This window comes from Crinia signifera, chromosome 5, assembly GCF_055691185.1.
Source record: "Crinia signifera chromosome 5, ASM5569118v1, whole genome shotgun sequence".
NCBI lineage: Eukaryota > Metazoa > Chordata > Amphibia > Anura > Myobatrachidae > Crinia > Crinia signifera.
Window position 1 is genome coordinate 203,775,620 of NC_139221.1, and position 25,625 is coordinate 203,801,244.

The 25,625-nt window shown below is 42.3% G+C and overlaps 1 long non-coding RNA gene across 3 annotated transcripts in view; it reads right to left on the bottom strand.

The window, feature by feature from the left end:
• Positions 1 to 4,639: 4,639 nt before the first annotated feature.
• The window catches only part of LOC146080795 (uncharacterized), a 41,980-nt gene continuing 20,994 nt past the window's right edge, over positions 4,640 to 25,625 (bottom strand). For 2 of the 3 annotated variants that reach the window (XR_014474985.1, XR_014474984.1), the window contains exons 4-6: positions 16,819 to 17,026; positions 15,618 to 15,793; positions 4,640 to 5,091 (exon numbers count right to left, since the gene is read on the bottom strand). This is a non-coding gene — a long non-coding RNA (uncharacterized LOC146080795). The remainder of the gene's footprint in view (positions 5,092 to 15,617; positions 15,794 to 16,818; positions 17,027 to 25,625) is intronic. The other variant, XR_014474986.1, reaches the window with a different exon arrangement.

Consider the following 25,625-nt stretch of genomic DNA (forward strand, 5'->3'; position numbering starts at 1 on the left):
CCCTGCAACCGCATCCGCATATGAGCGACCCGGTTGCGTCCGGGCCCCTTGTGGCGCCATATTGGTCTCCCTTGCCTTCTCCGCTACCAACCTTCTCCTCGCTGTCCGTCTAGATCTGGCGTTAGATTTTCTAACCCCTTCTACCGGATTCATTTCTGAATCACTTTGCTGGTCCCCTTCACTAACCCCACCTTCTTCGTTTGAACCAGCAAAGGGGCCTTGCTCTTGAACACCGGATTCGCTGCTCTGCGAATCCACTTCATCTGATTCACCGCATGAGGATACGGATTCAGCCGAATCCTCGCTATTATCCTGCCACGTAGCTACGGCCGATTTAAACATTGCGAATTCGGCTTCAGTTAGCTTATGCCTCATGTCCTCAATAAATTGTCCCTTGGGGTTGCTAACATAACTAATACCACCAGATGGCGCTGCTCTATCATTTCTATTCTTCCCTTGTCCCTGAGACCTCCTGCCATTATCTCTTCTTACAGCAGAGGGCGCCCCGGGCATAGAAGTGCCTGCAACACACTCTGCACTGCGGTATGTATCACCCCTGTTCTCTCTTCCCCTGACATGCCTCACACTACCCTCAGTGCTTATATGCACAGGGCCACCTTTATTATGACTAGGGCGAGCTGCCCTTCCTTTTTTAGCCTTTCTACCTTTCCTAACTAAGGGTGAGGGACCGGAGTGACACTCGGCCCCCACACCCCTTATTTCTACTGATGCGGCGGCAGCGTCAAGCCTAGTGCCTGCGCTCCGTCTAGTGCCTGCGCTCCGTCTAGTAACCCGGCTGGCTGCTGAAATAGCAGGGAGGGAAGCCGGCTCTGTCCCCTGCGTCCTCGCTGCCCTCCCCCTTGCGCGCTCCGGAGCGGGCCTAGCTATCCGCCCGGCAGGAGGTGCATCCGCACTCCTGCGCATACCCTGCTCTCCCCCTCTGCCGCCCGCCCGCTTGCACTACCCGGGCGGGCGAATCAGGTACTTGCGGCCTACCCCGCTGGCGTCCGCCCGCCCGAGCACCGCGGCCGGACGGCGCCATCCCCCTGCATATTCCTCGCCGCCCACCCGCTTGAGTACTGCGGGCGGGCGGCGTAGCCACAGCCCGCGGCACCCCTGCAGGGGCGACTATTTGTGTATGATTCATGGGGGCTGCAGCAGCCGCCTCAGCCCCTCTTCCCCGCGACGGTGATGGGAATAAGCCCCTCTCCTATTTCTGGGCCTAACAACTACACTGCCAGCATATCTGGTGGGAGCCCCCACAGATCTTTTAGGCCTGGCAGACATACCAAATTTAGATAGGACAGAAAGGAATTAGAAGAGGGAGAAAAGTTTATTAAAGATTAGCAAAAGAATAAGAAAATATAGAAAAGATATAGAAGAAAAGATATATAATGTCAATAGCAATTGAATATAAGAAATTCTCTGTACTCAACAGTCCTCTCCAACGTTTCCTGAAGAAAGAGGCAGAATCTTCTGGAAGCAAGAACATCACCCCATCAATCTCCACCTCTGACCTCAACCAGCCTATCCTGAACCGTCATTCAAATCAGCCAACCCGTCAATCAAGATAAGCCGAACCCCCGGGCCCAGATCAAGTGTGTGAGCTAAAGATTCCTGCCAATAGCCAGGTGAGTTTATGCTGTTTTCAGCCAGACAAGCTGGCTTCTACAGTCTTAGTTTTGCACATAAAAATACGTTATACAGTTAAATACAATCTCTTTGGTATAAGTTTCATAGTTTCATTTTGGGGTGCCTTTGGGAAAAAGAGTAAAAAAATAAATAAAAATCCTGAGTGAACTTACATCTCACACAGAGGCAGCTAGCTTTCAAAACTTTTGCTTTGAGCAGGCTTAAACGCATGTGTAAGAAAGAATTAGCAGGGAGCCAATTCGGGCGAATACGGTGGATGTGGTAATAATTCATAGCACAATTTTACCCGATTGGGCAAGGTGTCGAAATTGGTCCAAAATCGCATAGTGTATGGGCACCTTAACATAACCACCAGGATAAAGACACAAGGATAAATAAGGATTTGGCTACTCAGCCAATACATTGTAGTGATAGGGGGATAGCGCTTCGACCGAGCAGTTGTGACTGCGAGTGAGCGCCTAGTGTCGGAGCAAGAGGCTGCATGGAAATAGGCTGGGGAGAGGGTGATCCGTTGTGACCTGTATACTTCATCACCTGTACAGAGCGGATTCGCCGAGACAGCCGCCGAGCCTCATGATGGAGGTCACTGGGAATCCGCTATGCAAATGATGGGGGAATCTGTTATGGGTAGCAAAAAAAAAAAAAAAAAACCAAAACATATACACCAGCCACAATATACTTACCAACTTAATGCGCTGGCGGCTCATTGTGGTTTGAAAATGCTGCCTCCTCTCCTGCTGTGTGGGCAGTACAGATCAGCAAGTCACTTCCAGGAGGGTGGGCGATAAATTGCACTCTGGGGAAAATGTCCCCTGATGCGTACATTATGGACCAGATTAGATAGATTCTATGTGCAGAATTCATCTCTTGGGTCAGACCCGATGTGCACGGGAATGCGCATTGGGTTTGAGTGTATGCCAATCATGTGAGATTTGGTTTGATTGAATGATCCAATCTTACAAGTGAATGAGGGCCTTAAGTCCTGATATTTTAGGAGGTTGTAGGGGCCACTACGCCATATTTTACATGTTATGCCCACACTATGGATGTACTCATTGGATCTCTGGTGTAAATACACCAGAAACTTAAACCATGCAATCTTGATTAATAAATATTATATACTTATTTACAGTTTCTTATATAGCGCAGCAGATTCCATTGCGCTTTACAATAGTAAACAGTGATAAAACAAACTGGGTAACAACAGACAGACTTGGAGGTTAGAGGGCCCTGCTGCAAGCTTACAATCTATAGGGATATAGGGGGGAAACACAAGGAAAGGCACCAGTAATAGCATAGCAGTCCCACCAAGTTACAAGTCCAGAAGGGAAGCTTTATAATACATAAGTGCCTCAGAGGGTTATGCGTTTAGAACTTAAATATGATAGGCTTGCCTGAAGAGGTGAGTGTTCAGGGAACGCTTGAAAGTTTGGAGACTGGTGGAGAGTCTTAATGTGCAAGGAAGGGCATTCCATAGGATGGGAGCAGCCCGATGAAAGTCCTGTAATAGTGAATGGGAGCTAGTGATCCGTGCAGAAGAGAGACGCAGATCTTGTGTAGAGCGTAGTGGTCGAGATGGGATATATTTTCTACTTCATATACTATATGAAGTATACTATATTATACTAATATAATATAGTATACTATATTTATACTACACTATATTTATATTATACATAAACTTCATGTTTATCTGCCCACACTGATATCTGGACACCATCTTTAGTATGGGCAAGGATAAAAACATTTTTTTTTCCAAATGTTTAATTCATGAATTATTCATTTTAAAGTCTCTTATATTAAATGGACTCTACACAGAAATATGTTGTAGATTTTTAGAAATATAATTTTGTTTTTAACTTCTGTAACGGAACAGGAAGTGGGTTAGACTTCCTGTTTCTATAAGTATGTGGGGTAAAAAATACACCAGCATGTACAATCCTCTGCATACCTTGAAACAGTACCATTTAGGTTCGTAATGCGTTGGTCCAAGCAGAGGAGTTCCCCTACTTTTAGTCATTCCACCATCAGGAACAACTTGAAGATTTCCCCAAACACCTGGAACCTATGGGGAATCTGGCACACCATATTCATGTGGTTAGGTTTGAACTTTGTTAGTGCCACTTCATTTTTTTCTTGTACCCATCAATAGGGTGACATGCCCATCTTTTACAAAAATTTTCTGTATGTTTTTTTGGAGGTGTGCTCCGATAAAAGCATGTTTAAGAAAACCTGATTCGTCCATCTGAAAGATACCTTTATGGAAGTCTCCTTCGCAATGGCCGAGTTTCGGGGTATGCATCATTCTTGGTCGTAACTTGTGCAAAGATACTTTTACAGGCTTTATTACAGGCATTCCCAACCACGGTCCTCAAGGCACACCGACAGTGCAGGTTTTAGTGATATCCAGGCTTCAGCACAGATGGTTTAATCAGAATCCCTTAGATACTAATCAAGTCACCTGTGCTCAAGCCTGGATATCTAGAAAACCTGCACTGTTGGTGTGCCTTGAGGACCATGGTTGGGAATGCCTGCTTTATTATATGCTATTTCTTGTGAGTAATGGTACGATTTCTTAAGTATAAACATGCCTTTATTGGAACAGGTGCTGGACGGGGTCCCGACAGTCGCTGGTTAAATGCGCGCTTGCAGTGGCCTCTCCCTGTTTTAATTTTTGGGAGGGAGCCGCCACCTCTGCGCTCGTCCAATGCCTGCCTGAAGTGCCCCCAATCAGAGTGGTCTGTGAATCAAACACTAGATATCATTGTGAAATCCATGTGATTTCAATCCCCAGTTAGTTATTTTTTCACTTGTTTACTTATTCATCAAGGGTTTTTAGGATATTCTGTACCTGCTGCAGCAGCTTTTGAGCTGCTGTGGTTGGGTAGGTTAGGTGGAACAAGAATTGTATAAGTACAGTATAAAACTTTTGACCGTCTGTCGGACAGACCTTAAGACTAGTCAAAAATAAAGAGGCCAAATAGTGTAATTTTAATAATTAAAATTTATTTTCCACATTGAATCACTACCCTAATTCAAACCATGTTATTCTGGGTTGAGAAACTGTTTAAGCAAAACATGAAAAAAATGACCACAAAAAAGTACACAGAAAAAATACACAGTAAACAATCGTTTTATGTAAACTATTAACACTTCGATACTGCTTGCATAAAAGATTTAGCTGAATGCCAGTAGAAGGCAATGTAAGAAACCTGGGGTGGAACATGTGCTTAAAATTAAGCAGTGTATTTTTGGTTTTGTTCTAATAGACAAAAGCAAATACAATTTTTTTTATTTTTAGACTTCCATCTTCTTTTCTCTCATGGCACACCTCTCTTCGCTCAGATAAAGAGATTGTTTGCTTGTTAGTTGGTCCATAAATCAATCACTCCAGTCACAAGCCATAAGGCTGCTAGGAACAGGAATTTCAAGATTCTGCTGGAAAGAAAATAGACATACAGTATTAATATTTCAAACTATCTAGTATTTATAATTTACAATTAAATCTGTTATGACGTTAGATGGGTTGGGGTCATTTAGTCTACAGCATGATGGTCGACAGTCATTAGGTGGACACCATTAGGTTGACATAGGAAAAGGTCAACAGGTCATTAGTTCGACAGTGTCTAGGTCGACATAGGTTTTTTACTGTTTTTGACCCGAATGTCAACACAGTCAACATGAACACAGTTTAAAGTGCACCGCATCCCATCGCAATGCTTCGGACACGGTGCCTAGTTATGCTTGGCACACTATTTTATTCTTCCACCACACCCAAGTGGATGGTGGGGCATGAAATACAGTCTGTCAGCACCTCGGCTCAAAAAACAGAGAAAGACCTCATGTTGACCATTTGACTGTCAAACTCATCAGGTGACCTTCTAATGTAATCTAAACAGCGCACTGTTAATGGTTTTGAACATAATGCGTTATACAGTTAAATACAATCTCTTTGGTATAAGTTTCATAGTTTCATTTGGGGTGCCTTTGGGAACAGGAGTAAAACAAAAAAATCCTGAAAATTAAAAAAAAAAATCTCTATCTCTGAAATACTGCGATCTCTTGGAAGTGGCTGAACTTACATATCTCACAGGCAGCTAGCTTTCAAAGCTTTTGCTTTGAGCAGGCTTACATGCGTGTAAGAAAGAAGTCGCAGGGAGCCAAGTCGGGCGAATACGGCAATAATTCATAGCGCAATATATATGCAAATTAGGCCGCAACAATTCCAGATGAGGGAGCTGGTGCATTGTTGTGATGGATAAAAACCCACTAACCTATGAATTTATGCAGTACTCCCACAAGCTCACTAAATGGCAGGTTATGGATTTTTCACATAGCAGGCAGATGTAAAGAGCCATCGGTCTCTTTATGAAGGAGCAGAGTTTGGGAACAGTTTGATTAAAGAGACCGTTGGGTCTCGAAATGTTGGTACATCTGCTTGCTGTGAGAAAGAAAATATCTATATATCTATTTAGATACAAACACAGGGGGCCCAGCACGCACTACAACAAACTAACTCACCCTAACATTCAAATAATCAATAAATAATGGGGTTTTAGTTCATGAACTAAAACCCCATTATTTATTTATTGATTATTTGAATATTAAGGTGAGTTTGTTGTGGTGAGTGCTGGGCCCCCTGTGTTTGTATTTACTAGAGTGTGTGGTCACAGGCCATCGCACCCCACCCTGGGATGTGGGTGCCGTTTGAACCCATTCCTAGGAATGGCAAGTATGTTAGTACTTCTGTATCTCTACAGATGGGGCAGGCCTCTTTGCTGGCGAATCGCCAGAACGTCACCGCTGGTGATCCGCCAGCAGCCTGCCTCACCATCTGACTTAGACACGCATGCGTCTCAAACTCCGTCGGCGGGGCGACGGGAACCATGTCAGTCTCCGCTTCAGGGAGACGGACAGGGTTAGGGGCAGGCGGCGGGGAACCCGGGTGACCGCCGACAAGTCGGCGGTGACCTGGGGTAAGCGCCGTCGGAAGGGGACGCGTGCGCGTCCATTTCTGGCTATAGAGATGGCGTCGCCATCCCCTGCAATGATGGGACCTGCCCCATCTGTATATCTATTTAGATAGATATCTATAGCTATACCTATATATCTATCTTATATTTTTATCTATGTATCAAAAAAAGGATCGCACTTGCATCAAAAACATGCAGCCACTAGGGTGTCCTCCAGAACCAAAATAGTCCATAAATATAGAAAATATTATGAAGCACTCTCCAGCTTAATATTGCAAATAAAACATTGCTGCAATTGTTAATCAAACTTGCATCATAGTACAGGTAAAGTAATACTCAACGTGTAGGATGCTTTAATCTGTCTTCTCCGCTTCCTGCTATTGGCTGGCTAACAAAACTGAGGAGCTGAGCATAGAGGCTGGGTTGTAGGGGAGAAAAGCCATGCATCCTGGGAAACCTTAAAGGTTTTCGCCGATTGGTGCCATGGTCCCCTGGATCCACCTACAACCCCAATGTCACCCTCTGGGTCCCATGAACCTCAAAGAAAGGTAATCTAAGGCAGGTCTACCATAACTAGTTTCTTCTTTGGGTTTCATGGTCCCCACAGGGTGACATTGGGGATGTCCAAAAGCAGTACTCAAGGTAGGGTACCCGTCTGAGGTGTCAGAAGAACCAGACAACCAAAAGGAAGCATCCTGGGAGGTTAAACGTATCAAATGCATAGAACTTTGTGAATGTATAAACAGATGACCACCTTGCAGCCTTGGACTACCGATCTGGTGGAATGTGCATGAATCGACCAGGTTAGAGGAAGATCAGCTTGCTGGTAGGCTTGCTAAATTACCATGTGCATCCGGCGGGCAACAGTTTGTTCACTGGGCAGCACTTTATGTGAAAGCCATATAGGACAGAGCGGGTCTGATTTCCAGATGGAAGCAGTGTGATCCAGATATATAGTTATGGCCCTAACTATATCCAAGGAGCTGGGGAAAGGTCTTCCAAATTGAACACGGGGACCACTATTTCCTGTTTGATGTGGAACCTGAAGACTACATTGGGCAGGTGGGAAGCTTGGTTCTTAGCACCACCCTATCCGGATGGAAAATCAGAAAAGGATGCGGAGGGCATGAAATAGCAGTCAAATCCAATACACATCTAGCGGACTCTTTTGCCAGAAAGAATACAGTCTTCGCTGTGAGCCACATGCATTATACAGTATGTAGTGGTTTGAAAGTAGGTTTGGCCAAAGCCTGTAACACCAAGTACAGGTCCCATGGTGTCATTGGAGGTACATATGGTGGTTGTATACATAGAACACCCTGGATAAAAGTACGTATATCTGGAAGAGATGTGCACCTTAAGCGAGGCTAATCTTAACCCCATATCTAAACCTATTTGTAAGAAAGCAAGGATTCTAGCTGTTGTAAACACTTTCGTATTATTCTTGCGGGATGTACACCAGTAGAAATAAGTGTGCCACACCTGGTACTAAATCCTCTTTAAGGCGGGTTTACGAGCTTGGATCATTGTTTGGAGGTTAGTAGAAAACCCTGTTTTAGTATGACAGTTTCAAGCGCCACACCATCAAAGACAGGCGCTGAAGATCAGGCTCTAACAAGGACCCTGGCTGAGCAGGTCCTGTCGTGATGGCAGCTGTACTGAAAGGTGTTATAGGTCTACGTACCAATGACATTGAGGCCAGGCCGGGGCTACCAGTATACGATCCCCACCTTCCTGTTTGAATTTCCTTATTACTCTGCATATCATAGATATGGAAGGAAAGACATGAAAGATTCAACATCCATGGGATTGACAGCGCATCCATCAAGCTGGCTTGAGGATCCCTGGACCGCATCACGTACACTGAAGTTGTGTTGTTGTGATGGACGACGAGAGATCCATATCTGGGAGGCCCCAATGGCTCACCAAGGGGGGAAATGACTTCTGGGTGGAGTGACCACTCCACCAGATGAACGTCATGCAGACTTATGAAGTCTGCTTCCCAATTTACAATTCCTGGGATTAACACAGCCGACAATGCCAGTAGATACTGTTACTTATTTATAATTTCTTGTAAAGCACAACGGAATCTGCTGCGCTATATAAGTGTTCCGCCTCTTTGTGCACTGCGGGTGCCCCCCTGATGCTTTATGTAAGACACTGCTGTGGCATTGTCTGACCTGACGTGTACAGGTCTGCCTTGGAGGAGATCCCGTGATCGAATGAGAACTTTTTACACTGCTTGAAGCTCCAGAACATTTATGGTTTTCCAAGAGAGGAGGAGAGAAAGAAAGAACTCTGGGTGGGGGCACCCTTAAATCAAGGACCAATATTTGCTAGATCTGCAGAATTTAAATTACAATTTTTATTGGTATACTCTAAAAATAATGGTGTGTCTGGTCCTTTAAATAAAAATGTGTAAGCGCTTTAGAAGTATAAAATAGTATTGGTAGGCTGGTATTGCCTTATATATGCAGGCAAGGAAAGAGCTTGTCAGTGTGATCCTCATACAACCCAATTTATACCAGTGTCAGGGTAGAAATAACAGTGGGAAATAATCATGGGTCACGTATTTAGTATAAAATCTGATGCAGACAAGTGTCTTTGAGATGCTTTATAGACAGGAGCGCCCTTGATCTTAATAGCAGGTAAATTGGTATTATTGAAGCGAAGCTGCAGGCAATGTAGCAATCACTGTGTGGCTTCAGATGCTGAGTTCCTGTGTAAATGTGCTGGCGTCCCGCTGGCGTCTCTCCTTGCCTGGACTGCCCGGTCACGTGGTGCACCACGTGTCCCAGGGGTTCCCTACGTACGTTTCTCTGGTGCTTGGTCACGGGAGGTGTGTCTCAACCAACATGGACTGGGTTTTTGTACAAAGTGCAGCCAATCCTGAAGGGTTATTTCTGATTGGCAGTCCAGGCAAGGAGAGACGCCAGCACATTTACACAGGAACTCGGCATCTGAAGCCAACTGTGAGGTAACCGCTGGACTTGTCCAGTGGATACATTCATATTTTTATCAGCAACATTGTCTCCTGTTAGCAAGTGCGGCATCACACACTGTCATACATTCATGTTTATGCCAAACTGACACCTAGCCGTGGCAGCAGCATAAACAGACTGATTGCTACATTGCCTGCAGCTTCAATAATACCAATTTACCTGCTATTAAGATCAAGGGCGCTCCTGTCTATAAAGCATCTCAAAGACTTGTCTGCATCAGATTTTATACTAAATACGTGACCCATGATTATTTCCCACTGTTATTTCTACCTTGACACTGGTATAAATTGGGTTGTATGAGGATCACTGACAAGCTCTTTCCTTGCCTGCATATATAAGGCAATACCAGCCTACCAATACTATTTTATACTTCTAAAGCGCTTACACATTTTTATTTAAAGGACCAGACACCATTATTTTTAGAGTATACCAATAAGAATTGTAATTTTAATACTGCAGACCTAGCAAATATTGGTCCTTGATTTAAGGGTGCCCCCACCCAGAGTTCTTTCTTTCCTCCTCTCTTGGAAAACCATAAATACGATATTTATACTCTGGGGTGCACCACTGACAGTCCATTAAAAAGGCACTCAGAGGCAATTTTCCTCGAAAGTGCACAGGACCCATATACCTTAATATATGGTTAGTGTCAGTTTTCATAAACCAATCTATCATACCTCAATCTCATAATTTCAACAGTGGTCACTCACCACCTATCAGTGCGGTTCCACTCTCACCATCCCAAATCCCCTTTCCCACAAGAATACAGCTCCAGAACATTGATGGACAGGTGTGCTTCTGAACTGGACCATATGCCTTGCAAGGACCAGGATTCTACTACTACTGCTCCCCGGGCTCATAGGCTGGCGTCGGTAGTGAGGAGAATCCAATCTGTGAACCAAAATGGACGTCCCTGGTTCAGGCGAGATATCTGTAGCCACCACTGGAGAGTCATTCGAACTTCTGGAGTCAGCATCATGAACGTGGTCCATATGTGCTGAGGTTGTCTGTCCCATTTCCAAAGAATTAAACATTGCAGAGGACAGGAGTGAAATTGTGCCCACTTGTACACAGAATTCCATTGCCAGGTGGATGGATACTCTGGGACTTTGTAAGAATAAACGTATTCTCTTTTGTTAGAGATTAACACTTTTCCACTGGTAGCAACAGTTTCTGTGCCTGGAAGTATAGGAGGGCTCCAAGGTGCAGGATTTGCCATGACTGAGTGAGGGGGAATTTCTCCCAATTGAGGATCAAACAGTGCTGTTGGAGAACAGGAATCGTTGTCTGGAAACGTGCATTACTGGTGATTTGGCTACCAGGAGCAAATCTTCCAGATATGGAAACACTCTGGTCCTCTTTTGATGCAAATAGGCCGCCATGACTGCCATGATTTTGGTGAAAAACCGGGGGGCAGTGACCAAGCCAAACGGAATGGCCTGGAACTGAAAGCGGTGGGACAGGATAGCAAACCAGAGGAATCTCTGGTGTGAAGCGAGGATGGGTACATGCAGATAAGCATCCTGTATGTCTAGGGAGACCATATAATCTCCCAATTCCAATGCTTGAACTATTGATCGCAGGGTTTCCATGCAGAATTTTGTTACTTTGACAAATTTGTTGAGCGCCTTTAATGTCGAGCGCCTTTAAATTTAATATGGGCCTGTAAGTCCCATTTGGCTTTGGAACTAGGAACAGGGTGGTGTAAAAACAAATACCCTCTGGTGTTGTGGGACTGGTATGATTAGCTTAGACTGCAACAGGGATAATAGTATTAGTAATAATTGTTCCATTTGCAGATTGTGTGGGAGGCCTGTGCAAAAGAGCTTTTGTGGGGAAGCTCTTTTGAACGAGATAGAGTATCCCCTTAACAGGACTTCTCACCCACCCAGGAATCTGCCTTTGTGGTTAGCCACTGCTTCATGAAGTGTAGAAGCCTACCTCACTTTGGGTTCCCCCTATGGGAGGCCCGCCCAGTCTTCCTGCAGCTTTATCGGTTTTATTTGGGGGTTGTCTAGTGGCCCAGGTTTGTTTGGGCTTACACTTCGTTGTCTTGGATGTAGTTGAGTTGCGAGGGAAAGATTGACCTCTCACTTTACCTTGGGGACGAAAGGACCGAAAGGGTGTAGCTTTCGATCTCTGTGGTAGAACTGTGGGAAGGCATGCAGTTTTAGCCGCTGCTAGCGAGGTTAAAATTGTATCAAATGCTCTCCCAAACAAAACCTCCCTTAAAAAAGGTAACATCTCTAGCTTCTTTTTGGACTCTGGGTCAGCCTTCAAAGGGCGTAGCCAAAGGATACGACATGCCAAGAGAATTTACAGACACCTTTGCTGCAAGGACCCCTGCGTCAGACAATGCCTCCATGATGTATAGTGTGGCCTGTTTAATATGAGACACGCACAGTGTGGCATCTACCGATGCGTCAGAGGGTAGCTCATCTTCCACGACCTGGAGCCATGGCAGAATGGCATAGGTCGAAGCTACAGTGAGTCTTTGGACCGTTCCTGTGAGAGTAAAGATGGCCTTAAGACAGTGTTCCATATGCCTATCCATAGGATCCTTTCGTGAGGATCCTGTGGTAAACGGAGCACTGACAGCTGAACCAGTCTGGTAACATGGGAATCTACCGGGGGAGGAGTGTCCCATAATTTGCAATCCTCTGATGGTAAAGGGTATCTGGACAGAATTATTTTAGAGATAGAGGATTTCTTGCCTATGGATTCCCATTGGTCAGTGCAGCTCTCCATTAAGTAATCAGAGAGTGGGAATTGTTCTTGGATAACCTTTTGGTTTTTGAAAACATCTACGTTTTGCCACAGGCTTGGGCTCAGTGTCAGCCATTTCAGCCTGTACCATGGGTGTCCCCGACACCCATGGGATGTAAAATGGAATCCCGGTAGTCCCAATCTCCATTGTCATAATCGCCATCCCAATTATCATAGTCATCTCCCATTGTCTTATCTAACAATGGGAGTAATGGGGCAGAAGCAATAGGGAGTTGATTTTTGACAGGTTGACTTGTAGCTCCCCAAGGAGGCTCCTGATGACTGGCCAGGTGGAATAAAGCAATTGACACATAACCCTTCCTGGATAACATCCCGCTCAGACAGGCCTGCAGCACAACCCTTACAGCAGGGCTGGGCAATTGCAGCCCTCCAGATGTTGAGGAACTACACATCCCAGCATGCCTTGCATCAGTTTCAGCATGGCCACATAGCAAAACTAATGCAAAGCATCCTGGGGTGTGTAGTTCCTCAACATCTGGAGGGCAGCAATTGCCCAGCCCTGCCTTACAGGATAAGCGTATGGGAGACTGAGTGTGCCCCCATTTAGAAATCATGTTGAAAACACACAAGAGGAGGGTAACATACACAATAGCTATAGCCTTGATAGTAAAACCTAGAGTGGTAACAGCAGTATGTGACCTGTAAAGATAAAACCTGACTTCTGCCTCAAAAGATATGAGAAACCTAAGGGACAGCTATAAGCAGGTACAGAAAGAAACACGGACTAGCACTTAAACACAATACCGCTTAAAGTATTTTAGCTGAGGCAAATATTTGCCAATGTACCACAATCAACCACTTCTATGGAAACTAGTGGTATGTGAGTGCCTGTAAAAGCATTACAGCTGTGGATGGTTTCACAGGGGAGACACTACTCGCAAGTCCACGATACTATGCTGAAGATAGTTGCCTGTCTGAGCAGGGAAAGCAGCTTTCAGGGCCGTAAAACTGCAGGAGATTGGCGTCCAAAGCTAGGAGAGGTGCTGCAGGCTGGCACCACCTCCCCAGTACTGGACTTCCCCCACATGTGCTAGTGAGCCCCAATAAAAATGGATGTATACATCCAGCCAGCGCCCCGATGGTCTAGCGGAGTCCCTGCCACAAGCAGCAGTGTCCACCACAGCTGCTGCGGACCACCTCCCAGCATGACCGCAATTTGAGTGCAGAGAGCCTTACCTGCCCGTGTCCCCAGCCCTGCTGTCTGAGCTTTCTGGTGTCTGCCGGTCTCCTCTGCCTAAGTACCCCTTGACTAGGGTCGCGGGGGAGTTAGTGCCGGCAGGGGTGATGGAGCTGCTGCGCTGTTGTCAGTAAGACTGATAGCGCAGGCAGCCCAGCAATGTTAATGTTGCAATGAAACAGGCAATCCCTGCGGAATAAAAGGTGCTCCAGCTTCCTGCTGGCACCAACAAAAAACTGAGGAGCATGGAAGCAGGGTTATAGGGAAGAGGAGCCGTGTATCCTGGGAAATCTCACCGTGAGTACAAAGCAAAAGAGTCATACCATTACAGTCTTAGAAACAAGTACACAGGCAGTATCTAAAAGACACCTTAGAAGGGGAATATTATGGTACACAGGATTACGCAGAACGTTCAGTTTTAATATGCATGAAATTCACTTTGTCTCATTCATGTGTAATAATATATTTCGCAGTTTAAAAATTTTATTGTGATTGTTCTTTTACTTATGGTGCACCACACCAAGACCATTATTTTCTTTCATTCAGGTATGGAATCATACCTTTGCAAAATATATGTAACTAAGATCTCTGAATGACCCTCTATTATGTTGGTTTTTTAAATCTTATAACTAACGCCCTTTGGTGTGCTGGGGGTTAAATCCCCCTCCCTTGCAGCACCTGGGGGGCATTACTAGTTTGATTGAGCAGCTCTCACCACTGTTTTTATATGGAATCATACAGCACAACATAATGCTCTGATTGTTATGGGGAGGCAGAAATCTGGTTTACCCCAGAAATTCAATATAGGGTTTTAAATAAAAGCAAATGAAAAAAAAAAAAAAAGTACAATTATGGGGAAAAACAGAATCTAGATAAATAAAATGTAGAAAGCAGATTTACTGGTGTTTTGAAGTCCAATATTTGAGAGAATAAAGAATATTTTAGCTGCCCTAGTGAGAAGAGGAAAGTTTTATATGGTTTAGAGAGTACTAGTACTGAAAATCTTAATAGATTGGCACACCACAAATTATAAAGGACACAAGGAGAGCACCATACCACACAGGGAAACACATTACTTTTAAAGAAAAATAAAGAAAAAAATTAGGATTTTAACCCCTTACCGACGCAGCCTGTTTTTGCCTTCCTGACAGAGGCCTTTTTTTCAAATCTGACATGTATCACTTAAGTGGGGATAACTTTTTTTTTGCTTTTACTTATTCCCAGTGATTTTGAGATTGTTTTCTCGTGACACATTGTACTTTAAGTTAGTGGTAAATTTTGGTCGATACAGTCTGTTTTTCTTTTGTGAAAAATACCAAAATGTCGTAAAAAAATTGAACATTTTGCAATTTGCAAAATGTTAAATTTTCTGCTTGTGAGACAAATAATCATACCACTCAAAATAGTTAACTACTAACAGACCATATGTATACTTTATTATTAACATCATTATTTCAACCTGCTTTTAATTTTTTTGGACACTAGGGGGCAGCAGAGTCAAAATTATACACATAACACCGTAAACGCTGCTTTTGGCTGTTCACGTTTGAACAGCCAATCGCAGCGATCGCTGAGGGGGGCATCGGTGCCCCCCCTGGGCAATGAGGGAAGATGTCTGCTGTCAGGGACAGCAGACATCGTCCCCCTGTCACCGCGTCTATAGACGCGGTGACAGTTTAAAGTCATGACGTACATTTACGTCATGTGTAGGGAAGTACATCCCGACCATGACGTAAATGTACGTCAAATGTCGGGAAGGGGTTAAAGGGAGACCAGCAGTGAAATAAGTCTAGAAAATAATCAGACAGCATGGCACCAAAAAGCACAGCACGATTGCCTACTGATTGCTGAAGGGATGGTGAAAATTGGCTAAACCAAGCACATTAAACTATCCGGATATTGCAGAAAAGTAGTTTGAGAGATCACATTCTGAAATACAAACACAATTTGAAATGGAACCAAGCTGTAAATGGGACAGATTACGATATGAAAGGAAGATGGTTATGTGAAATGTGCTATATTTACCTGTGCATTGCAGTAAACTTTTTGTACAGCATCAGAAAAGTAATCAGCTGCAGTTCTGAATCCTTAAACACACTTGTAATGTCCACCACCATGACATCCATAGAGATTTAAAACGTTGGCTCTTGCAGCATTGCCAATAGATGAAGCAAACCATTTTCTTTCAGGCACCCAAAACCCTAAAATATACAAGCGTAGTAAGTAAGAAGAGCTAACCATAAGACATTACCTATACCATAATATCATTGTATGACATACAATGTCTTACACACCCCCTCACTATCCACGAAGCTTGGCAAGTGGCGGCGGAATGTGTCCTCCGACGTTTTCATTCCCCCACTATCCACGTCGGGTTGAAGTTTTCTTTATATAGTGTGGTGAGCGCAGCGAGCCACCGTGCTTGAAGCGTGGCGAGCGCACGTGGATTACTTTAAATGTATTCCGCTGTGCTCGCCACGCCGACATGGTTAGTGGGGGTATGAAAAGGTCGGAGGACGCGTTCCGCTGCGCTCGCCACACTTCAGGGTGGCGTGGATAGTGGGGGCCTAAAACATCATTGTATGTCATACAATGATACTATGGTATAGCTAATGTAATGGCATCGCACACCTTATAAAATCGCATGCAATGCGATTTTGCGGGAGGTGCGATTCCCCAGGGCTGAGAGCAGTGAATAAATTACATAGGGAAAATTGCATCGCATAGCCCTTAAAATGTCCCATGCGATTTCCTACGCAAAATAGCCCACTAAGCAAGTTGCTTAGTGGGCACCGTGAAAATACATTAGTACCCATAAAATTGCATGTAAAATTGGAAAACCCCTTAAAGGATGTCAACATACAGAACTGAATAAACAGTGGTTCTAACCTTGAAGACCAAGAATGGGAACCTCTTATAGTTTATTATGGAAAAGCAGGTACATTACAATACTGCGAACTCTAGAAAGGTAGCTTACAGCACATCACCACATATCAGGATGCCATACTTGTAGGTTTTTTACTGTAATAATCATAGAAAACTTTGTATATTAAGTATATAAGCTAGACATAGGACTGAAACTGTCAGGAAGGTAGCTTAGAGCATATGCCATACTTCTGGTTTTATGATCCAAATAGTCATAAAAACCTTTGCATATTAATTACATACAAGCAGGATATTTAATATGAAAAGCTAGTTATGTGAACTTAATACAGGATATATTTACCTGTGCATTCAAACCCATAACTTATTGAGTGGCAGCTTCAGGGACTCACTAGGCAACACTGTCTCCTGGTGCCTGCTTGTAATGTCCATAAGAGCTGTCCATAACATTCAGTGTTTGAAGACATCGGCTTCCCTTTGCAACATTTCCAATGGATGAAGCGCTCAATTTTCTTTCAGGTAACCCAATATAACAATATTCAATAGCGTTGCTGTGAGAAGTGGAAAAGAAACATTTAATCTCAAAACAATGGTAAACTACAAATTGTAAATAAATTGCACAACTCTACGCATTATGTAAGACAACGTTCAGAACTGGGTCCACTGAAAACTTGGACCATTAGGCAGATTGGAAATGATTTATTAGGATAGGATATTAGGATATTTTAAGTAAAAGCAAGCTGGATTTGGAAGTGGAAACTTCAGGTAGACACCACAATGAACAATGAAATGTAAAACAATTAAGATTTTAAATTAAAGCAAGTTGCTGCTAAGAATAAAATGTTAGGATAGATACTGGTAAGAGGGGCACAGCATAATGCTCTACTGATGGTTGTGGGGTGGCAGAAAACTGGTTTAACCCAGAATTTCAAAATATTAGGGATTTAAATAAAAGGATAGATGAAAATGAGGTGGAACGTTAGGAATGGGATCATGCAGCAAAACATAATGCTCTACTGATGGTCGTGGGGAGGCAGAAATCTGGTTTAACCCAGAATTTCAAAATATTAGGATTTAAAATAGATGAAAATGAGGTGGAACGTTAGGAATGGGATCATACAGCAAAACATAATGCTCTACTGATGGTCGTGGGGAGGCAGAAATCTGATTTAACCCAGAATTTTAAAATATTAGGGATTTATATAAAGGATAGATGAAAATGAGGTGGAACGTTAGGAATAGGAACATACAGCATAATGCAATGTCGCATGGCACCATACGACACAACATAATGCTCTACTGATGGTTGTGGGGAGGCAGAAATCTGGTTTAACCCAGAATATCAAATGATTAGGGATTTATATAAAGGATAGATAAAAATGAGGTGGAACCTTAGAAATGGGATCATGCAGCAAAACATAATGCTCTACTGATAGTCGTGGGATGCGGAAACCTGGTTTAACCCAGAATATCAAAATATTAGGATTTAAAATAGATGAAAAGACGGGTGGACCGTTACGAATGGGATCATGCAGCAAAACATAATGCTCTGATGGTCGTGGGGAGGCAGAAATCTGGTTTAACCCAGAATTTCAAAATATTAGGGATTTAAATAAAGGATAGATGAAAAGGAGGTGGAACGTTAGGAATGGCATCATGCAGCAAAACATAATGCTCTACTGATGGTTGTGGGGAGGCAGAAATCTGGTTTAACCCAGAATTTCAAATAATTAGGTATTTAAATAAAGGATAGATGAAAATTAGGTTGAACGTTAGGCATGGGAACCACACAGCATAATGCAATGTCGCACGGCACCATACGACACAACATAATGCTCTACTGATGGTTGAGGGGAGGCAGAAATCTGGTTTAACCCAGAATTTCAAATGATTAGGGATTATAATAAAGGATAGATGAAAATGAGGTGGACCGTTAGGAATGGCATCATGCAGCAAAACACAATGCTCTACTGATAGTCGTGGGGAGGCAGAAATCTGGTTTAACCCAGAATTTCAAAATATTAGGGAATTAATTAAAGGATAGATGAAAATGAGGTAGAACGTTAGGAATGGGATAATACAGCAAAACCTAATGCTCTACTGATTGTTGTGGGGAGGAAGAAATCTGGTTTAACCCAGAATTTCAAAATATTAGGGAATTAAATTAAGGATAGATGAAAATGAGGTGGACCGTTAGGAATGGGATCATGCAGCAAAACATAATGCTCTACTGATGGTCGTGGGGAGGCAGAAATCTGGTTTAACTCAGAATTTCAAAATATTAGGGATTTAAATAAAGGATAGATGAAAAGGAGGTGGAACGTTAGGAATGGCATCATGCAGCAAAACACAATGCTATACTGATAGTCGTGGGGATGCGGAAACCTGGTTTAACCCAGAATTTCAAAATATTAGGGATTTAAATAAAGGATAGATGAAAAGGAGTTGGAACTTTAGGAATGGGATCATACAGCAAAACAATGCTCTACTGATTGTGGGGAGGAAGAAATCTGGTTTAACCCAGAATTTCAAAATATTAGGGAATTAAATAAAGGATAGATGAAAATGAGGTGGAACGTTAGGAATGGGAACCATACAGCATAATGCATTGTCGCACGGCACCATACGACACAACATAATGCTCTACTGATGGTTGTGGGGAGGCAGAAATCTGGTTTAACCCAGAATTTCAAAATAGGGAATTAAATAAAGGATAGATGAAAATGAGGCGGACCTTTAGGAATGGGAACCATCCAGCATAATGCAATGTCGCACGGCACCATACGACACAACATAATGCTCTACTGATGGTTGTGGGGAGGCAGAAATCTGGTTTAACCCAGAATTTCAAAATATTAGGGAATTAAATAAAGGATAGATGAAAATGAGGTGGAACGTTAGGAATGGGATCATACAGCAAAACATAATGCTCTACTGATGGTTGTGGGGAGGCAGAAATCTGGTTTAACCCAGAATTTCAAAATATTAGGGATTTAATTAAAGGATAGATGAAAATGAGGTGGAACGTTAGGAATGGGAACATACAGCATAATGCAATGTCGCACGGCACCATACGACACAACATAATGCTCTACTGATTGTTGCGGGGAGGGAGAAATCTGGTTTAACCCAGAATTTCAAAATATTAGGGATTTTAATAAAGGATAGATGAAAATGAGGTGGACCGTTACTAATGGGATCATGCAGCAAAACATAATGCTCTACTGTGGTTGTGGGGAGGCAGATATCTGGTTTAACCCAGAATTTCAAATAATTAGGGTTTAAATAAAGGATAGATGAGAATGAGGTAGAACGTTAGGAATGGAATACAGCAAAACATAATGCTCTACTGATTGTTGTGGGGAGGCAGATATCTGGTTTAACCCAGAATTTTAAATAATTAGGGATTTAAATAAAGGATAGATGAAAATGAGGTGGACCTTTAGGAATGGGAACCATCCAGCATAATGCAATGCCGCACGGCACCATACGACACAACACAATGCTCTACTGATAGTCGTGGGGATGCGGAAACCTGGTTTAACCCAGAATTTCAAAATATTAGGGAATTAAATAAAGGATAGATGAAAATGAGGTAGAACGTTAGGAATGGGATAATACAGCAAAACATAATGCTCTACTGATGGTTGTGGGGAGGCGGAAACCTGGTTTAACCCAGAATTTCAAAATATTAGGGATTTAAATAAAGGATAGATGAAAATTAGGTTGAACGTTAGGAATGGGAACCACACAGCATAATGCAATGTCGCACGGCACCATACGACACAGCATAATGCTCTACTGATGGTTGAGGGGAGGCAGAAATCTGGTTTAACCCAGAATTTCAAAATATTAGGGAATTAAATAAAGGATAGATGAAAATGAGTTGGAACGTTAAGGGATCAATACAGCAAAACAATGCTATACTGATGTTGTGGGAGGGAGAAATCTGGTTTAACCCAGAATTTCAAATGATTAGGGATTTTAATAAAGGATAGATGAAAATGAGGTGGACCGTTAGAAATGGCATCATGCAGCAAAACACAATGCTCTACTGATAGTCGTGGGGATGCGGAAACCTGGTTTAACCCAGAATATCAAAATATTAGGGATTTTAATAAAGGATAGATGAAAAGGAGGTGGACCGTTACAAATGGGATCATGCAGCAAAACATAATGCTCTACTGATGGTCGTGGGGAGGCAGAAATCTGGTTTAACCCAGAATTTCAAAATATTAGGGATCTAAATAAAGGATAGATGAAAAGGAGGTGGAACGTTAGGAATGGCATCATGCAGCAAAACACAATGCTCTACTGATTGTTGTGGGGAGGGAGAAATCTGGTTTAACCCAGAATTTCAAAATATTAGGGATTTAAATAAAGGATAGATGAAAAGGAGGTGGAACGTTAGGAATGGGAACCATAAAGCATAATGCAATGTCGCACGGCACCATACGACACAACATAATGCTCTACTGATGGTTGTGGGGAGGCAGAAATCTGGTTTAACCCAGAATTTCTAAATATTAGGGATTTAAATAAAATAGATGAAAAGGAGGTGAAACTTTAGGAATGGCATCATGCAGCAAAACACAATGCTCTACTGATAGTCGTGGGGATGCGGAAACCTGGTTTAACCCAGAATTTCAAAATATTAGGGTTGTAAATAAAATAGATGAAAAGGAGGTGGAACTTTAGGAATGGGATCATACAGCAAAACAATGCTCTACTGATGGTTGTGGGGAGGCAGAAATCTGGTTTAACCCAGAATTTCAAAATAGTGAATTAAATAAAGGATAGATGAAAATGAGGTAGAACGTTAGGAATGGGATAATACAGCAAAACATAATGCTCTACTGATTGTTGTGGGGAGGGAGAAATCTGGTTTAACCCAAAACTTCAAAATATTAGGGTTTTAAATAAAATAGATGAAAAGGAGGTGGAACTATAGGAATGGGATCATACAGCAAAACAATGCTCTACTGATTGTGGGGAGGAAGAAATCTGGTTTAACCCAGAATTTCAAAATATTAGGGAATTAAAGGATAGATGAAAATGAGGTGGAACGTTAGGAATGGCATCATGCAGTTAAACACAATGCTCTACTGATAGTCGTGGGGAGGCAGAAATCTGGTTTAACCCAGAATTTCAAAATATTAGGGATTTAAATAAAGGATAGATGAAAATTAGGTTGAACGTTAGGAATGGGAACCACACAGCATAATGCAATGTCGCACGGCACCATACGACACAACATAATGCTCTACTGATGGTTGAGGGGAGGCAGAAATCTGGTTTAACCCAGAATTTCAAATGATTAGGGATTTTAATAAAGGATAGATGAAAATGAGGTGGACCGTTAGGAATGGCATCATGCAGCAAAACACAATGCTCTACTGATAGTCGTGGGGAGGCAGAAATCTGGTTTACCCCAGAATTTCAAAATATTAGGGATTTAAATATAATAGATGAAAAGGAGGTGGAACTATAGGAATGGGATCATACAGCAAAACAATGCTCTACTGATTGTGGGGAGGAAGAAATCTGGTTTAACCCAGAATTTCAAAATATTAGGGAATTAAATAAAGGATAGATGAAAATGAGGTAGAACGTTAGGAATGGGATAATACAGCAAAACATAATGCTCTACTGATGGTTGTGGGGAGGCGGAAACCTGGTTTAACCCAGAATTTCAAAATATTAGGGATTTAAATAAAGGATAGATGAAAAGGAGGTGGAACGTTAGGAATGGCATCATGCAGCAAAACATAATGCTCTACTGATGGTTGTGGGGAGGCAGAAATCTGGTTTAACCCAGAATTTCAAAATAGGGAATTAAAGGATAGATGAAAATGAGGTGGACCTTTAGGAATGGGAACCATACAGCATAATGCAATGTCGCACGGCACCATACGACACAACATAATGCTCTACTGATGGTTGTGGGGAGGCAGAAATCTGGTTTAACCCAGAATTTCTAAATATTAGGGATTTAAATAAAATAGATGAAAAGGAGGTGGAACTTTAGGAATGGCATCATGCAGCAAAACACAATGCTCTACTGATAGTCGTGGGGAGGCAGAAATCTGGTTTAACCCAGAATTTCAAAATATTAGGGAATTAAATAAAGGATAGATGAAAAGGAGGTGGAACGTTAGGAATGGGAGAATACAGCAAAACATAATGCTCTACTGATGGTTGTGGGGAGGCAGAAATCTGGTTTAACCCAGAATTTCAAAATATTAGGGATTTAAATAAAGGATAGATGAAAAGGAGGTGGAACGTTAGGAATGGCATCATGCAGCAAAACATAATGCTCTAATGATGGTTGTGGGGAGGCAGAAATCTGGTATAACCCAGATTTTCAAAATATTAGGGATTTAAATAAAGGATAGATGAAAAGGTGGTGGAACGTTAGGAATGGGATAATACAGCAAAACATAATGCTCTACTGATGGTTGTGTCGAGGCGGAAATCTGGTTTAACCCAGAATTTCAAAATATTAGGGATTTAAATAAAGGATAGATGAAAATTAGGTTGAACGTTAGGAATGGGAACCACACAGCATAATGCAATGTCGCACGGCACCATACGACACAACATAATGCTCTACTGATGGTTGAGGGGAGGCAGAAATCTGGTTTAACCCAGAATTTCAAATGATTAGGGATTTTAATAAAGGATAGATGAAAATGAGGTGGACCGTTAGGAATGGCATCATGCAGCAAAACACAATGCTCTACTGATAGTCGTGGGGAGGCAGAAATCTGGTTTAACCCAGAATTTCAAAATATTAGGGATTTAAATAAAATAGATGAAAAGGAGGTGGAACTATAGGAATGGGATCATACAGCAAAACAATGCTCTACTGATTGTGGGGAGGAAGAAATCTGGTTTAACCCAGAATTTCAAAATATTAGGGAATTAAATAAAGGATAGATGAAAATTAGGTTGAACGTTAGGAATGGGAACCACACAGCATAATGCAATGTCGCACGGCACCATACGACACAACATAATGCTCTACTGATGGTTGAGGGGAGGCAGAAATCTGGTTTAACCCAGAATTTCAAATGATTAGGGATTTTAATAAAGGATAGATGAAAATGAGGTGGACCGTTAGGAATGGCATCATGCAGCAAAACACAATGCTCTACTGATAGTCGTGGGGAGGCAGAAATCTGGTTTAACCCAGAATTTCAAAATATTAGGGAATTAAATAAAGGATAGATGAAAATGAGGTAGAACGTTAGGAATGGGATAATACAGCAAAACATAATGCTCTACTGATGGTTGTGGGGAGGCGGAAACCTGGTTTAACCCAGAATTTCAAAATATTAGGGATTTAAATAAAGGATAGATGAAAAGGAGGTGGAACGTTAGGAATGGCATCATGCAGCAAAACATAATGCTCTACTGATGGTTGTGGGGAGGCAGAAATCTGGTTTAACCCAGAATTTCAAAATAGGGAATTAAAGGATAGATGAAAATGAGGTGGACCTTTAGGAATGGGAACCATCTAGCATAATGCAATGTCGCACGGCACCATACGACACAACATAATGCTCTAATGATGGTTGTGGGGAGGCAGAAATCTGGTTTAACCCAGAATTTCAAAATAGGGAATTAAATAAAGTATAGATGAAAATGAGGTGGACCGTTAGGAATGGGTTCATGCAGCAAAACATAATGCTCTACTGATGGTCGTGGGGAGGCAGAAATCTGGTTTAACCCAGAATTTCAAAATATTAGGGATTTAAATAAAGGATAGATGAAAAGGAGGTGGAACGTTAGGAATGGCATCATGCAGCAAAACATAATGCTCTACTGATGGTCGTGGGGAGGCAGAAATCTGGTTTAACACAGAATTTCAAAATAGGGAATTAAAGGATAGATGAAAATGAGGTGGACCTTTAGGAATGGGAACCATCCAGCATAAAGCAATGTCGCACGGCACCATACGACACAACATAATGCTCTAATGATGGTTGTGGGGAGGCAGAAATCTGGTTTAACCCAGAATTTCAAAATAGGGAATTAAATAAAGGATAGATGAAAATGAGGTGGACCGTTAGGAATGGGTTCATGCAGCAAAACATAATGCTCTACTGATGGTCGTGGGGAGGCAGAAATCTGGTATAACCCAGAATTTCAAAATATTAGGGATTTAAATAAAGGATAGATGAAAAGGAGGTGAAACGTTAGGAATGGCATCATGCAGCAAAACACAATGCTCTACTGATAGTCGTGGGGATGCGGAAACCTGGTTTAACCCAGAATTTCAAAATATTAGGGTTGTAAATAAAATAGATGAAAAGGAGGTGGAACTTTAGGAATGGGATCATACAGCAAAACAATGCTCTACTGATTGTGGGGAGGAAGAAATCTGGTTTAACCCAGAATTTCAAAATATTAGGGAATTAAATAAAGGATAGATGAAAATGAGGTGGAACGTTAGGAATGGGAACCATACAGCATAATGCAATGTCGCACGGCACCATACGACACAACATAATGCTCTACTGATGGTTGTGGGGAGGCAGAAATCTGGTTTAACCCAGAATTTCAAAATATGGAATTAAATAAAGGATAGATGAAAATGAGGTGGACCTTTAGGAATGGGAACCATCCAGCATAATGTAATGTCGCACGGCACCATACGACACAACATAATGCTCTACTGATGGTTGTGGGGAGGCAGAAATCTGGTTTAACCCAGAATTTCAAAATATTAGGGATTTAAATAAAGGATAGATGAAAATGAGGTGGAACGTTAAGAAAGGGATCAATACAGCAAAACAATGCTCTACTGATGTTGTGGGAGGGAGAAATCTGGTTTAACCCAAAATTTCAAATAGGGATTTTAATAAAGGATAGATGAAAATGAGGTGGACCGTTAGGAATGGGATCATTGCAGCAAAACATAATGCTCTACTGATGGTTGTGGGGAGGCAGAAATCTGGTTTAACCCAGAATTTCAAAATATTAGGGATTTAAATAAAGGATAGATGAAAAGGAGGTGGAACGTTAGGAATGGCATCATGCAGCAAAACACAATGCTCTACTGATAGTCGTGGGGATGCGGAAACCTGGTTTAACCCAGAATTTCACATTATTAGGGTTGTAAATAAAATAGATGAAAAGGAGGTG